Source organism: Orycteropus afer, unplaced genomic scaffold, assembly GCF_000298275.1.
Source record: "Orycteropus afer afer isolate SDZICR_OR568_19922 unplaced genomic scaffold, OryAfe1.0 scaffold00067, whole genome shotgun sequence".
Classification (NCBI taxonomy): domain Eukaryota; kingdom Metazoa; phylum Chordata; class Mammalia; order Tubulidentata; family Orycteropodidae; genus Orycteropus; species Orycteropus afer.
Genome location: NW_006921654.1, coordinates 12,049,827 through 12,066,757, shown reverse-complemented (window position 1 = coordinate 12,066,757; position 16,931 = coordinate 12,049,827).

The window sequence follows — 16,931 nt, the reverse complement described above, 5'->3', positions numbered from 1 at the left end:
TTTGAAACCTCAAGTTTAAAGACGGAGCCAGGAACAGAGTCAAGGCAGCAGGGGACACACCTTTGACAGGCATTCAGCCCGCTCCTCCGCCTCGGGACTTCCATCAACACATGACGGTGTTTCGGGCACTCTGAACGGCCGAGTTGTACTGAATCTCAGCGTACCAGTCTCCTAAAGGGCGTGACACAGAGACGCCATTCGAGCATCTGGTGAATACATACACAGCAATGCATAGATGCTGTTCCCTGTAGGTTCAAGTGGGTCTATGCAGCGCTGTTGGCTAAATCCCTAATTACCACACATCCCAGGTTGCCCTGCACAATATCAATTTACAGATGAATGAAAACAGAATTAAGAAGAGCACTGGTACATTGAGGGAACTGCAAGTAATATTAATAAACAAAATGTATAAAGTTTGTTGAATGAAAAACAAATTTGCTCTGTAAACTCTTACTCTCAAAAGTATCACTGTTTGGACTCTATCAAAACTCCACTTGTGATCAACTCTTCCAAGCTGTTTTTAGTTTATTACATGTTGGACCCATCACTGTATCATTATAATTGTTGTTGAATTCGCCTTCCTAGTGTGATCATTGTAAATGTACATTAGAGGCATTACTTGACTATGGCAGGTTCTTACAAAACAAAATAATACTGAAAGATAAAAGCTGCTCAGTTTCAGTACAAATTAAAGATCTTGACTGAAGTCATAACTTAAGATGAATTATGCTCAAAATCATGAACTAAAGCCCTGGTCGTCATCCCATATTGCACAGAACACTGGAACAGGGTTGAGAAACCGTTTCAAGACCAGGAGCAGCGTGCTCCCACTGGAAGACTAGTTACTGCACACTGATGAGGACTCATGGTGACCCCACGTGTGTCAGGGCCGCCTGTGCTCCCCAGGATCTCCCAGGGCAGGTGTTTCAGCAGCAGCTGGCCAGGACTCTGTTCTGAGGTACCTCAGGGTGGACTTGACCCTCCAGTCTTTGGTTCGCAGCCAAGCATGTCACCGTTTGTACCATTCAGGGACTCCGTTAATACTGGAGGATACCCTTAAACTTAACCATTCCCAACCTACCTGGCAGATCAAAGTAGAATTAGAATTCCAGTGTGGAACATTGTTCAAACTAATTATAAATATAATTGCATAACCACATCAATATAGTCAAAGAAATGTGTTTTTTACAGACAAGGTATAATCATTTTCTAATTACTAATTAAGAACTCTCCATAGTTTATTAGAAAATAAAAGCTTAGAATTGTTTGATGAATTACAGTATGTGAATTAGCCCAATTGCCCTCTGGAGCCCTCGGATGTCAGAAATATAAATAATTGACTGTGAAATCATGGCTCTAATTAGTATTCTGAAACCAAAATTCATGTCCCCATGCTTTATACCTTTGCATCCTTACTACCAGTTTATCTAATCCAGGTTCCAGGGGAGAAGAGCATAGATTCCAAAGGCTCGGAGCAGTTGCTTTGTTGTAATTGCTAGAGAAGGCCCAGCTTGGTAAATATGTTATTAAAAAATGGCCCATTTGCATAATGAAGTTTGAAATACAGCTTAAGAGTTCCTGAGTAGCCAGTTAAAATTATATTAAAAAAAAAAACAACCTTGCTATCCAGTAGAGACGCATAGCAACTCTATAGGACAGAGTACAGTTGCCCCGTAAGGTGTCTTTACAGAATCGAACTGCCAACCTTACAGTGAGCAGTTGAGCACTCAACCACTATGCCATCAGGGATCCTTACCAGTTAAAACACTTGCCTATATTTTAAGTATTGGATGAACAATCAAAACACCTGGTTCCTAGCCCAGCTCTCATTCCCATCAGGGAGGCTGCCTCTGGTACTGTCTGAACCCCAGTTTCCTCATGTACAAAATCAGAATAATTACCCCATGCCTATGATCACACACAAAGGAGCTGGACTATATGAGGAAGAATGAGCCATCAGGATTGAAGGAAGACTCATTAACAACCTGTGTGTGACATGCAGATGACACAACCCTGCTTGCTGAAAGTGAAGAGGACTTGAAGCACTTACTGATGAAGATCAAAGACTACAGCCTTCAATATGAATTACACTTCAACATAAAGAAAACTAAAATCCTCACAATAGGACCAATAACTAACCTCATGATAACCAGAGAAAAGATTGAAATTGTCACTGATTTCATTTCACCTGGATGCACAGTCAACACTCATGAAAGCAGCAGTCAAGAAATCAGATGACATATTGCATTGGGCAAGTCTGCTGCAAAAGACCTCCTTCAAGTGTTAATGAGCAAAAATGGCACTTTGAAGACTAAGGTGTGCCTCACCCAAGCCAAGATTTTTCAATAGCCTCATATACATGTGAAAGCTGTACAATGAGTAAGGAAGACAAAGAGTTGATGCATTTGAATTGTGGTGTTGGGGAAGAATATTGAAAATACTATGGACTTCCAGAGAAGCAAACAAATCTGAATTGGAAGAGCTGTAGCGAAATGCTCCTTAGAAGCAAGAATGTCCAGACTTCGTCTCACATACTTGGGACATGTTGTCAAGAGGGATCAGTCCCTGGAGAAGGATATCATGCTTGGTAAAGTAAAGGCTCAGAGAAAAAGGAAAAGCCCTCAACCAGATGGTTCACACAGTGGCTGCAACGATGGGTTCAAGCACAGGAAGGACTGTGAGGCCAGCGCAGGACCAGATAGGGTTGGTGCTGTTGCACACAGGGTTGCTACGTGTCAGAGCCAACTTGACAGCACACAACAACAACATGATCACACGAGAGGTTAGAAGGAAAACAAATGAAATAAAATATGTAGAAATGCTCTATAAGTCCCATTATGCACATGTAATTCAGTATTTTAAGGTATCCTATGAGTACAATAATCTTATAATGATGTAAGTACTTTCTCTGTTGTAGTTGTTGTTATGTGCCGTCGAGTCGGACCCAACTCATAGCGACCCCTTCTTGGGTTTCCAAGGCAGTATCGCTAAGGAAGTAGATTGCCCCATCTTCCTTCCGAGGAGTGGCTGGTGGGTTTGAACCGCCAGGCTTCTGGTTAGCAGTTAAGTGCCTTAGACACTACAGCACCAGAGCTCCCAAGAGAGTTCTGGCACTGAATGTGCCCATTAAACAGGGAAAAAAGGCTCAAAGAAATTATTTAAACTGTGTATTTTCAAACAGACTACATATTTAATTTCCACGTAATCAGGAGTAGGATATGGTTTGATTTTTGTTGTTGTTATTGATATTTAGCTTAATTCCACTGTATCATAGAACATATATTGAACACATATTTTAAAATTCAGTGAGATTTTACTATGGCCTAAAATATGGTGGATTTTGGCAAATGTTTCATATGACCCTGAAGAGAATGGGAATTGATAAGGCAAGTCTGGGCAGGCTTGTGAGTTGTAGGGTTCTGATCCTTCCCGGTTTTCTTTTTTATCTACTTATTTTATAAGCACAAATTAAAAAAAAAAAAAAAAAAAAAGAATCAGTAAACACTGAAAGAAGAGCAGCCCAGGAAGCGAAAAAAAAAAAAAAAAAAAACACTGCCATCGAGTCGATTCTGACTCATAGCGACCCTGTAGGTCAGAGCAGAACTGCTCCGTAGGGTTTCCAAGGCTATAAATCTTTATGGAAGCAGACTGCCACATCTTTCTCCCATGGAGTGGCTGATAATGATAGTGGTGTGTTAAGTAATCCACTAGAGTAGCCCACGGTTCACAACCACAATCAGAAAATGCTTCTTTCCTGGATAAAAAACACAGCCAAAGATTCCTGCCTTACCTCTGATAGGTTCTCCCCTCTCAAGAATTTTAGTTCATTTCACCTCTGTTGCCCCCACAGCTCTCTGATCTGAGCACATTTTTTATTGCTGTAGTTTTTGGTTTTGTAGTGAGCATAAGAGTCTTCCAAGGACGACAGCATTCCACCGGGAAGAGGAAGCCATGCTGACTGCTTTCTAATTCTTGTTTAACATTTTTCCATGTGCCCTGTGAAGTCAGTTTTAAAATTAAATCTTGGTTTTATTTAGGCTTCAAAATCCAATTTTACAATTAAAGTTATATATAAACTTGAATTATAGTTTCCTTGAGAAACTTTTATTGTTTCAGTAGATTCTCTAGGAGAGAGAAACCAATAATAGAAGTGTTTGGCTTTGTTTTTATACTATATAGAATGGCCACTCGTGCATTCACTTAAAATTCTCTCTTCTGTCATCGTCCTAAACAAGATGTAACCATAAAATTATGTAAGATCATGTGACATTTTTCTGTATAGCAGTGGAAGTGAACACATTACTCATGCCTCACTCACTGTGTGAGGTAATTTCCTGCACACACTTGTGGTAGAGAAAGAGAAGCACAGAGAGGAAAAGCAAAGCGCTCGAGAAAAGAATGATCCAGTGGAAAAGCTAAATGGTAACTTAACCCACAGTTCAAGCATTGTCCTTTTCAGAGGACCTGCTCCTACCTCTACTCAACTCAAAAAAATGCCCCCTCCAAAAAAAAATTACTAATGATTAACCAACAGTTCAATCCACCTAGTACAGACAGGGAGCTCTGGTGGCATATTGCCTAAGGCATTTGACTGCTAACCAGAAGGCTGGCAGTTCAAACCCACCAGCCACTCCTCAGAAAGAAGGTTGGGCAATATACTTCAGTAGTGATACCGCCTCAGAAACCCAAGGAGGGGTCGTCATGAGTCAGGTCCAACTCGATGGCAGTGGGTAGTACGGATAAGCAACCCTAGTGACACAGCGGTTAAAGAGCTGGACCGCTAACTGAAAGTTGGCAGTTCAAACCCACCAATCTTTCTGTGAAAGACATGAGAGTCTACTTCCATAAGGACTGTAGCCTTGGAAACCCTAAGGGGCAGTTAGACTTTATCCTACTGGCTCACTATGAGGCGGAACCAACTCGATGGCAGTGGGTTTTGTTTAGTCTGGATAAGTAGCAATTTTTTATCTTCAAAACTCCAAAAATGATCCACAAAAAGAAAAAGCGACGGAATGCCTATCACCTATCTAACAAGGCAAAATCCCAAAACAAGAAGAATACAGTTCTAGATGCTAAAGCATCCCCACAAATTAAAAGCAATTACGATTTTGCTAACGATTGCTCATAAAGAGAATCTCCGCTCTTCCGAGTTGGGAGGATATCGGAAGAGTCCACAGATGAATCTCCATCAGCTGCCCCACAGGCAAAAACACAAAACGGCCCACAAGCAGCTGAAGGCAAGCAGGTAACCAAGGGCACCACTCAAACAGCCTCGCGTGTTGCTCAGTACAACTATTATTTAATGACCTGAAATCAAATTTCAGGTCATGATAAGAAAAAAGTAATTCTCTTCACTTTGCATTATCTAAGAAATTGCATGTGGAAATGGCACAAAACGAAACCAGATAATAAGGGTTTTTATTCCAGCTTTGTCAGTGCTAACTGTGTAAACATTATCAAGCCTGGAATTTTTGTTTGTTTCTTTGGTTTGTTTTTTCAGTTTGTTGGTTTGAGTTTCAGTTCTCTTCCTTGTATGTAAAGTAGGAAGAATGTATTCATTTCTTCTTTACTGTGTGAGACATGGATGAAAGAAATCTATAAATACAGCTTGTGACTATGTATTCCTACACATACACAACAAGTTAATATGTGAGGCATCAGTTGTTTTCATAGAATTGTGGGGTTGTCCAAAACAGACTGACATTCATTTGTATGTTCTTCCCCATAGGTACTGCATGTATGGAAGTAAGGATCCAATCATACAACATATAGTACACAAAAATCTTGTTTACATACTTCTTTGGTGAATAGTGACTGGGGTCTTAAAAGTTTTCAAGTGGCCATCTAAGATGCAACTATTGGTCTCCTCTTGTCTGGAGCAAAGAGTGAAGAAAATCAAAGTCATTTGGAATCAGTTAATCCAAAGATAAGATGGACCATAAGGACCTCAGCCTTCATGACCCCAAGCCCAGAAGAACTAGATGGTGCCAGGCTACCAATGCCAACCACTTGGAAAGAGATCAAAATTGGAGAACCTGGATAGAGTGGGAGGAAAGATGAGGAGCAAAATTCAAAAATACAAAAATGACCAGAATTACTGGTCAGACAGAAAAAGGTGGAACACCAGAGACTATGGCTCCGGGCTGTCCTTCAGGCCTGGAGATGGACTCACTTCCATGGATTGGCTCTCAGCCCAACAGTAGAAAGACCTACAGGCAGCACACCTACGCCAGGGAGCTCCACCCCCGGCCCCCCACCCTAGAGATACACCCCTTAAGTCAATCAGCCATCAGACAGCAGAGGGCAGCATTCACAGATGGGAATTGAAAGCTAGACAGGAATACATACATTAGAAGGGCACATGGAAGGAGAGTCATGGGGAGGAGAGGAGAGGAGAGTTTTTTACAGTTGGGGATTATAATCAGGGGCATGAAATCAAATGTGCGTGAACTACTGAGAGTAAAGCAAATCTGCTTTGTAAATTTGCACCCAAATCACAATTTAAAAAAAGAAGAAGAAAGAGTAAGGATCCAATCAAATGAAGCATAGAGATTTTTTTTTATGGAGTCGGTCACTTCTGCCACTTCCTCTTTTTATGACAGGGTGAAACGTGTTTCCTTGTCCAACATCTGCATTTAAACATTTCACTGATGGTGAAAACTTGTTCTTGGGTAACATTAGATCAACTATTTATAAATATGCTTACATTGAGGGTCATATGTCTGCTCTATGGTACCATAAACTGTAACCAAACTACTTCTAGAAACCATGAGCTAGCATTTGTTGGAATAACATACAGGATGCAAGAGCACCGAGAACAGAGAGGGAAGGTACTGACAGCTAAAAACAGTGCCCTTTCAATGCAGTCTTGGGAAAACTGAAGGAGAAACAACAAGGGGGGGGGGGCCTGGGAGTGACATTGCAGCAGTAACAAACCAGGGGCCTGAGAGAGGGGCCGAAGTAGTCTGACTCTTAGGTCTGCTAACACCTGGGGGGTAGCGTTCACACCGTAATAACCTAGAACACTTTTCCCTTTGAGAGGATTGTTGAAGTGTTACTGAAAACATTACCTGTTCAAAGCCTGCTGGCCAGTCTGTCTCCAGAGCCTCAGCTGGACCCAGAAGTGAGGCAAAGCTTATGTTCAAGAAAATCGTTTTGACATTATGCAAGAGAATAAAAAATCAATTCATAAGGCTTTACCCTCCGGATTGGTGATTGTAAAGATAGAAACCGTTTCTGTGGCAGACTTTGTAGTTATCCTCCAATATCTGTTCCCACATCCTTCCAGGCATAAGAGAAGATGCGTTCTTCCCACACCTTAGAAATTAGAAGTGGCCATCTGACTTTTGCAAGGAGCCCTGATGGCGCAATGGTTAAACACTGGACTGCTAACCCCAAGGTCAGCGGTGTGAACCTGCCAGAGGCTCCGTGGGAGAAGGGACCTGGTGACCTGCTCCAGTAAAGACTAAAGCCTAGCAAACCCTATTGGGCAGTTGTACCCTCCCGCACTGATCACTAGGAGTCGGAACTGCCTCCATGGCAAACCACCCCACTACCTGACTTGTGCTTTGGGAGTGGTGCGTGGAACTTCCTAGCAGAAGAACTACTGCTACTCAGCTCTCCCATACAGTCTTCCCCATCCCCAGGGCTCATGGAGGTGCCAGGCTGAGCTATGACATGGAGGACAGTCACCCTGGAGAACTTCCCAAACCTGCAGTGGAATATGTATAAGCGAAAAATAAATGCCTGTTGTTTTAGGCCACTTAGGTTTAGAACTGACTGGCAATTAATTGGTTCTAGAATGGTAGAATGCTACCTTAAGATAAGTAATATTTGCTTAGAGAATGAGCAGTGGGGAAAAATATATTAGAAGCTAGAAAGATGGCAGCCCACATTATGAAGCAGCTAATATTTGGTAAACACCATGTATGATAACCTGAGAAACAGCTCAAGTGCCTGATCACATAGTAGCTCTCAGGGAACCAGAAAAAAAAAAAAAACTCACTGCCATTGAGTTGATTCCGACTCATAGCAAACAAATCCCTTTTGGTTTTGAATATTGTTGTGTGTTATATATATATATATATGTTTGTTTATATATATAGATATATGTTTATTTATATATACATTTATTTACACACACACACATATGTATGACACATACCAAAACAAACTAAACTCACTGCCATGCAGTTGATTCCAATTCACAGCAACCCCCTTTGGGTTTCCGAGGCAATAAATCTTTATGGAAGTAGATTGGCCAGTCTTCCTTTTGCAGAGTGGCTGGTGGGTTTGAACCACCAACCTTCTGGTTAGCAGTCAAATGCCTTAGGCATTGTGCCACCAGCGCTCCTTCCTCAGGGAAGTGGGTGCAAAATGGAATGGTAACACCATGAGTTAGTTATCACTGAATGCATTGGACAAAGTACAAGGGATATTAGCTCAGAAAAGAAGTTCCATTTGTAAGCAGAGTAGAAGGGAATAGAGGAATCCAAAAATTCTAGGATTTACAAAGTCAGAAGAGGTAATAGCCTTCCTCCAGCTGGTGAACGATTAACATGTGGTAACTTTTGAATAATAAAAACTGATTGTAACTCATTTCTTATTCCCATCCTAATCAGCAGTGAGAATTGCTTTGCAATTCTTTGTTTTCTCCTACCTTGGCTTAGCGGCACTGACCGCCACCCTCCCTCGCTGGCCCTCTACTTCACCAGACATGATCTCCTCCAGCGAGTGATTCCTCCTGAGGACGTAGCCAAAGCAAGAGAGTTGGACAATGGGATCCATAGGGTTTTCCTTAGCTAGTTTTGGAAGTAGATCACCAGGCCTTTCTTCCTAGTCTGTCTCAGTCTGCAAACTCCACTAAAACCCTTCCACCATGGATGACCCTGCTGGTATTTGAAATACTGGTGGCATAGGCTCCAGCATCACAGCAACACACAAGCCAGCACAGTACGACAGTCTGACAATTTTCAGATAGGTGGTGGCTATAGATATTGTGTGCATGTATATATATATATATATATATATACACACACACATATATATATAGCCCACACACACATTCATAGTGTGTGTGTAATGTATACACATACACATATATAGTACACACATAGTTGCACATATGTACATATATATGTATACATACATTTTAGTACACACACATACATTCATTCATTGTATGTGTGTGTAATACTACTTTGTAAATGTCTTAAGACCCAACTTGCCCTGGGAGACCCTAAGACAACAGGCATCAGCCCCTTAAGTCCTTGGTTTCTTTACAAACTCAATATCGAGGCTGGAATCAATAACACTTAAAAATATCTAATTTTCCTCCCAGGACTAAAGAACACAATATCTATTTTATATTCCAGCAGTGCCTTCAGAATTCAATACAGAGATAGACATTTGCACCCTTCAGCAAATCCCGCTCTTTTGGATCATCTTAAACATGTCACAAGGCTCATACTTGGCTCAGCATATCAGCTACATATGACCCTGCTCTTTCAATATGCTTTCTCTCCTAAAACCAGAAAAATTATTCCTTCTTATTTTTCAAGATTCCTCACACTCATGACTCATGATGTTTTTGCAAATTGCCCTGCACTTGTTTCAGATTAGATTTTCATTTCAGAATTCACATTACAGCTTAAAGAAAAGGAAATCCTCTTGCAAGGCATGTGTCAAGCTCCTGAATGCCAACATGGCTGAATGTAACCACCACAGACAGGTAAGTAAGCATGTGCTCCTGGAACTCAGTAAAGGGGCTGAAGCAACTCATAGATGAGATGCTCTGATAGATGGGCGCTTAATATTACTTGGAAGATTCCAATCTTAAATCTTATCTTTTTGCTAATGGACTCCTCTACAATAAAAGTAGGATACAGAATTCAGAACTAAAGGAGACATGTTAGTCACTACTACTCTTGCTGTTCACATTTTTTTTCTGTTTGGTGGGCTCCACATATATTTTAGGTCAATGCACTTGGATATCCGTTAAGTCCAAATTCAAGTGCATCTTTCATTGAGAGCAAGCGAGAGACCCAGACTTCATTTGTACTTCGCCATGTAAGCAGATCAAGCGAGAGTCCAGCTGGTTATGCTGCTGTCCTGCATATAAATCCCCTTTGCACGTGGGTCCAATGCAGAGTGAGCCATGAACAGGGCTGTGCAGAAGTTGGTGACCAAGAAATAAGCATCCATTGCAAGTGAGGTGAAATAAGCCAACCGCACTTGCACCCTGTAGCTGTTCTGATGCTGTGGGCCCAACATCATTAATGCCTTAGAAGAAAAGGTGCAAAATCCACTTGCCCCATATCGAGGCTCAACCAGAGTAGTGACAAATCGGTGCCCCTGGCAGGACGAGAATACAGGATGCCCTGCTGCCATCTGGGGGAACCATTTTATTTCACAGCCAACCCATTCACATACACAAAACATGGTTTTTCTTTCATTGGTTCTGGAAAACAACCCATCAAACTCTCAGTTGAACTTGTGGAAATGAGACAGCGGCTAACCCAGTTCATTTCCTTATGTGGCCTGATCATGGGCCGACCTGCGGGCTGTCGCCCACTTCTCCTGATAGCCAGCCATCCAGTGACCAGTTCAAGCCAGTCTCTGTGACTTGGAGTTAATGTTAGCTCATTAGGAGCCCCATGCAATCAACCTCTCTGCCTCTGGGTGGAGTTTGGCTGCTATTTTCTGATCATGTACATATGTGTGATATAATCTGTAGTAACTGCGCCTGCATAACATGTTTAAAATTGTAATGGTGTCATTGTATGATTTCCTGTTTCTAAACCCTGTAAAAACAGCTTCCCTCAACCCCATCCCCAAGCAGTCTTGGGAGGCAATTAGCCCCGGCTGTTTCTTTCTTTTGGCCAAAGAAATAAAAGTGCCCTTTGCCCACCTCAACTCGGTCTCTGTTATCTGGCAGCATATGGGGTCCCACTGAGCAACCCTGAGTGTCTGCAGTGACAGAAACACTGTACTCTAACGCACTGTCTTGGTGTTTGCATTTTTAAAAGCCCATTTCCTCTTCTGTGCACTCATGCACTGCCAGCATCCACCTTCTCGCGTACCCCTTTGTCACCTCAGGGCCATAGCAGCTAACCTTCTCAACAATCTGTACAGAACTGCAGCAAGCTTGGAGAGGCAAAATGATGCTGTTGGTAAGAGCAGGTGAGGAATTTATTTTCCGTTAGCAAGAGGAATTCAACTTGGTGCTTTTAGTGGACTCCACTTTGAGGCTTTCTGTCCTCTGTAACATTTATTTTACTTAGCAGACACAAACTGAAGTGTGCTGCATTTCTGTGGCAGCTGGAAGGTTAATTTACAACTTATTATATTATGAGCTCGGTGGCATAGTGCCTAAGGCATTTGACTGCTAACCAGAAGGCTGGCGGTTCAAACCCACCAGCCACTCCTCAGAAGGAAGGTTGGGCAATCTACTTCCGTAGTAATACCGCCTCGGAAACCCAAGGAGGGGTCGCTATGAGTCGGATTCAACTCAACGGCAGTGATTTACATTATGCACTACTTCTCCCTGTTTCTCTAGTGCCTGATCCTAGAACCACCAATTCTGGGGATCTGACTAGATGTGGTCACGAGAGGAACCATTGTCCACAGCCTTTTTCCATGTGCTTGCCTCTTTGTTTTATGGCCAAGCTAATCCCTAAAAAAAGCTCTTTCAGTAGTAAGTGGGCTTTTTCATGACCTCAGTAGTGTAGGTAAGCACTTTAAAGGCAATAAAACGTTTACTTTATTATTGTGATTTTTTTTTTCTTACACATATGGATATCCTGCCCTACATTGACTCTAGTTTCTTAAAGACAGTTGGCTATTTTTACCCTCATAATAGTTACTTTAGTGCAGAACGCTGAGTGGGAGTTAAATATTTAAGAACAAAAGAATGAATAAGAGGATCAAATTGAAAAAAAAAAAAAAAACCTCACTGCCCTGGAGTTAGTCCTGACTCATAGCGACCCCTCCTTGGGTTTCCAAGGCGGTATCTCTACGGAAGTAGATTGCCCAACCTTCCTTTCAGGAGTGGCTGGTGGGTTTGAACTGCCAGCCTTCTGGTTAGCAGTCAAAAGCCTTAGGCACTAGCCACCAGAGCTAAAGTAAGAGGATAAATTAACAAATTGTTTCCCTTTGTTGGCTTCTGAGATGTTTGTTTCTCATTATCTGGGAAAGGTCTACTTACTGATTCACTGGCTGTATGTGAGTTTGTGTGCACAAGCGTATTAAGTTCTTTCATAATTTCACTTCCTGCAGCGTCCCTGGGTGGTACACACCGTTGAGCACTCAGTTATTGCCCAGAAGGTTGGAAGTCTGAGCCCACCAGAGGCACGTGGGAAAACAAGCGGGGCGAGCTGCTTCCCCGAGTGCACAGCCTTGCTACTTCTGAGGGGCACAGTCCCACTCTGCACACGTGCAGTCACTAGGAGTGGGAGTCACCGCAACAGCAACAAGTTTGGGATTTTGTTTACAATCATCGAGTTTCAATCAGTAAGATTCCTGCATTTTATCTTGAATGACAGCTTGACAGCCTTCTCATCTTCATCCTCAGTTCCAACCAGCCCTTTAAGAATCTCTACCTTGTTTCTTCACAGGTTGCAAAAGTCCAGGAAGCCAAGCCGTGGACAACTCGTGGTTCAGGTAAAATGTGACCTGAGCGCAGTAGATGAGGGGAGAAGGGCAGCACTGGGCAGAGTGGGAGATGGCTATAAAAACAGGAACTTAAAAAACTGTATTATCCACAGGCACCACTGCACTCATACCTTGGTACTGTACAGGCACTTTAGCCCTCAAATTGTCTTATATAGGTATCAGCTAAAGCTCGTAATGTTTGGAGTCAGAGCATTGATTTCGTAGGTGCTTACATTTGAAGATCAGCAAGCGGACCCAGTACTGGGATTTCAGTAGCCGTATTTCTGAACCATTGTGATCTAGGTCTCAATTGCTCAGATCCAGAATTTTATTCCTATTAATGAAAGAATGGTAAGAGGGGAGTGGCAAGAGGGACGCACACTTGGGCTCTGCACATGTCGAAACAGTGCTCCAGGTCCTTTAAAGCGACAAGAGAGGACAAAGTGCTCTGGCAGACAGGTACGAAAACTTACAATATTTCATTCTCAAATGTTCACTGTTGTGGTTGCTGTTAGGTCCTGTCAAGTCAGTTCCGACTCAGAGACCCTGTGTACAATAAAACAAAACACTGCCCAGTCCTGCACTATCCTCGCAATTGAGGCTGTACTTGAACCCATGGTTGCAATCACGGTGTCAATCATCTTGTTGAGGGTCTTTCTCCTTTTCACTATTTTACCAACGATGCTGTCACCTTCTGATAACATGCCCAAAGTACAGGAGACAAAGAATGGCCATCCTCCTTTCTAAGGCGCATTCTGGCTGTACTTCTTCCAAGACAGATTTGTTCAATCTTCTGGTAGTCCGTGGTACAGTCCATAGTTTTTGCAAATGCTATGTAATTCAAAAGCATCATTTCTTCTTCGGTATTGTTTATTTATTGGCCAGCTTTTTCATGCATATGAGGTGAATGAAAATACCATGACTTGGGTCAGGCACACCTTAGTCCTCAAAATCAACTTGGTGAGGTTCTATTCCTTAGGATGTAGGGAAAAGAATGAAAACTGTTGATTCTATACAAAAATTTTTCATTTCAACAATTATACATAAACTTCAAAATGCCTCATCCATTGCCATGCTATAACCTCCATTTAATTAAAGTTGTTCTGTGTGGTGTTTAGATATATCAACTTTTAGAAGCAGAAACATGAATCTGACAAATAAATAGCGAAATTAAGGTGAACTGGATGTGGTTGGAATGTGGTAATATATTTACATTTTAATAAGACATTTCCTCAGTGCGGGTCTTAGATGAACCTCCACAGACATGAGGCTGGGACACAGAAGGAAGAAGAAAGGAGCACTCCTGACAATTTGGAGAAATGGAAAGATGAGCAGAGTGGTGTTTATTAAAAACAGATGTGGCTCTAATCCCTTCAGGAAGAAAAAAGCTGTACAAATACAGCATAAGGGGAAAGGAAATGGCTTTAGACAAGTGTAATGGAAAAAGCTGGGGAGCTGCGAGAACTCAAGCTCAGAATGAGCCAGCCTGAGACTCCTCTGATTCAGAGCCCAACCACTGGTGTGTTGAGCGACAACCTGAAGAGAGACATGGTGGTAAGCACAACATGCTATGTATAAGAAAGATGAACAGGGATTACTGCAAGTGTCAGTGGAAGATTGTAAAAGGAGGATTTATCAGGGTAGAAATGCAGAAAGAAGACACTGCATATAGTCACAGATGTATATGCTGATCTGCACTTTAATCTATGACCAAGGACAATTGTTTTATATTCTAAGAAGGGTCTGAAGTAACCTTAAGGAAAACCTTTTGACTAGAGGTTGAGGTGTTAAAATGTTAATGAATGTCACAGAATTCTATCAACTCATATATTTTTTAAATGACTAGTTACATTTCTGCAATGCTCTATATAGCTTACAGGAGTGTTAAATTGGCTACAGTTATAATCCCATATTGCCGTCAGCAGATAGTTATGATTAAATGATAAGGAGAAATTTGGGTACGTCTTCCAGGATATGTCAAGCCATAAACAGGACTCTCTCGTTCTGCAAGGACATTCTCTCCGCCTCTGAGAAAAAATACTTCTCTTCCTTGTGCCTAAGGTTTTCCTCCTCAGTTTTAAGGAACTGAGGCACGTGATTCATATCCTCCACCTGGCTGTATGATAGAAAAGCGATGGACAGAGAAGGTGTTAAGGAAAACTTTTACCTAATGAGGCATAGGGATGCAACTCCCTTTGGATAAAAATAAAGAATAAAAAGCAGCAATTCTGATTCTTCGGACCCTTGACATTTCACAACTATTTCTCAGACTATGACTTGAACAAAACCATAAACATATCTCTCAAAGCTGACCCAAATCATTGATGGCTGACAAATATCATGAGCAGGATCTTGTCCGGTGAATCAATTAATAAAAGTCTGTTTGATAGCTTTAAACAGCTGTCTCTGAAAAGTTAAGAAAATTTGCTCCACCAATTAAATTTCTCCTACATGGTATTGGCTGTTGTTGTTGTTACGTGCCGTCAAGTCGGATCCAACTCCTAGCAACCCCTCCTTTGGTTTCCGAGGCGGTATCACTACAGAAGTAGATTGCCCAATCTTCCTTCCAAGGAGTGGCTGGTGGGTTTGAACCGCCAGCCTTCTGGTTAGCAGTCAAATGCCTTAGGCACTACGCTACCAGAGCTCCTAGGTATTGGCTATGGTGTGGTTACATATTTATTTATTTGTTTGTTTGTTTGTTTATCTATCTTTCAGCTAGTGCAGTTGCAACGAGATTGGAATAGCTGCACTGTGGCATGCATCCTCCATCTGCAATCCATGTTTCCTGCCTCTTCATGCAGCCACAGCAACGAGTATTTACAGCAGAAGGCCAAGTGCAGGATGATCTCAGCTTCCCAGTGCTGCTTAGTAGGAATACCACAAGTGGGTGGCTTTGAAGAGCAGAAATTTATTTTCTCACAGCTTAGAAAGCTAAAAGTCTGCATTCAAGGCACTGGCTGCAGAAGACTCTCTCTGTACTGGCTGGGGGACAGACCTTGTCTCATTCAGCTTCTGCAGCCTTGGAAATTCTTTGGTTCCTTGGCAACCTTCATGTGGCATGGCATCTCTCTTCTCCTGGTTTGTGCTTGCTTGTCTCTATGTCTATGCTGCTCCTTGGAACTCAGAAATGATTAGGTTTGGGACACACTCTACACTGATAAGGACTCATTAACATAACAAAGAAACCACTATTCCCAAAGAGGATTACCTCCCAGGTATAGAGATTAGGATTCCCAACCCATATTTTGGGGAGACACAATTCAACCCAAAACAAGTCAAACAAACTGAAATGTTCTCTAAGTTTACAAGTAAAGGACCAGCATTTTGTGAAACATATTCAAGATGGGCAAATCCTTTAGTGTAAATAAGTTTATTTAAAAATTCAAATTAACTTTGCATATATGCAGATTCAGATTAGATTTTCTACAGATGATGAATGTTACTATTTATAAAAGGTTTCAGAAACTCTAAAGAATTTCTTTCAATACATCAATACTTGAGTTAAAAGCTCTATTCATACTTTTAAAAATATACAGTAGATGTTATCTCTTAAAAAGCAAGATATAGGTGCCCAGAGCGGACTAAATCAAAGAACATATTTTCTAGAAGCAATACTATAAGAGATTATTTCTCTCATTTAGATTTTTTTTTTGAAATATTCTTAGTTACTTTGAACAAGTCTTGGTATTTCCATGACACTTGATTGCATATCTGTGGTGTCTAGCACTTTGCTAGTAATTATTATTATTATTATTATAAGTAGCCAAGGAAAAGTAAATAATGTTTAAAAGACGAGCCTACCCTCAAGAATCTAGATAAAGACACCACACACACACTTGCACACATGCATATACTCATATACGTGCACACATATGCACACCAGTTGTAGCGTGTGTACACATACACACCAGAGGTGTGCATACACACAAACATAGACATACACACCGGTCATGTGCATCTATGTAACAGTCCAGGTATAATGTCATTAAGTTTCACTTAGGGTATAGGAGTGGGGATGAGAAGAATTTCTTAGATGAGGGACATGGTGCAAACAAAAGGCAGGATATGTGGGACACCAGAAAGAGATCAAAGCCTTCTCCAACATCTATAACTAGAAAGCGTAGTTCTGCAAGGAAGATGAATGAACTGAAATAAACAGGCCAGGAAACAGGAGGGGCTGACTGAAGAAAGAGGTGACAGGTGTGGTTTTCAACATCCTCAGCTAGCAGCTGGGCACCAAGCTACCACCCAGAGGCCCCAAGCTGCCATTCTCTGGTCAA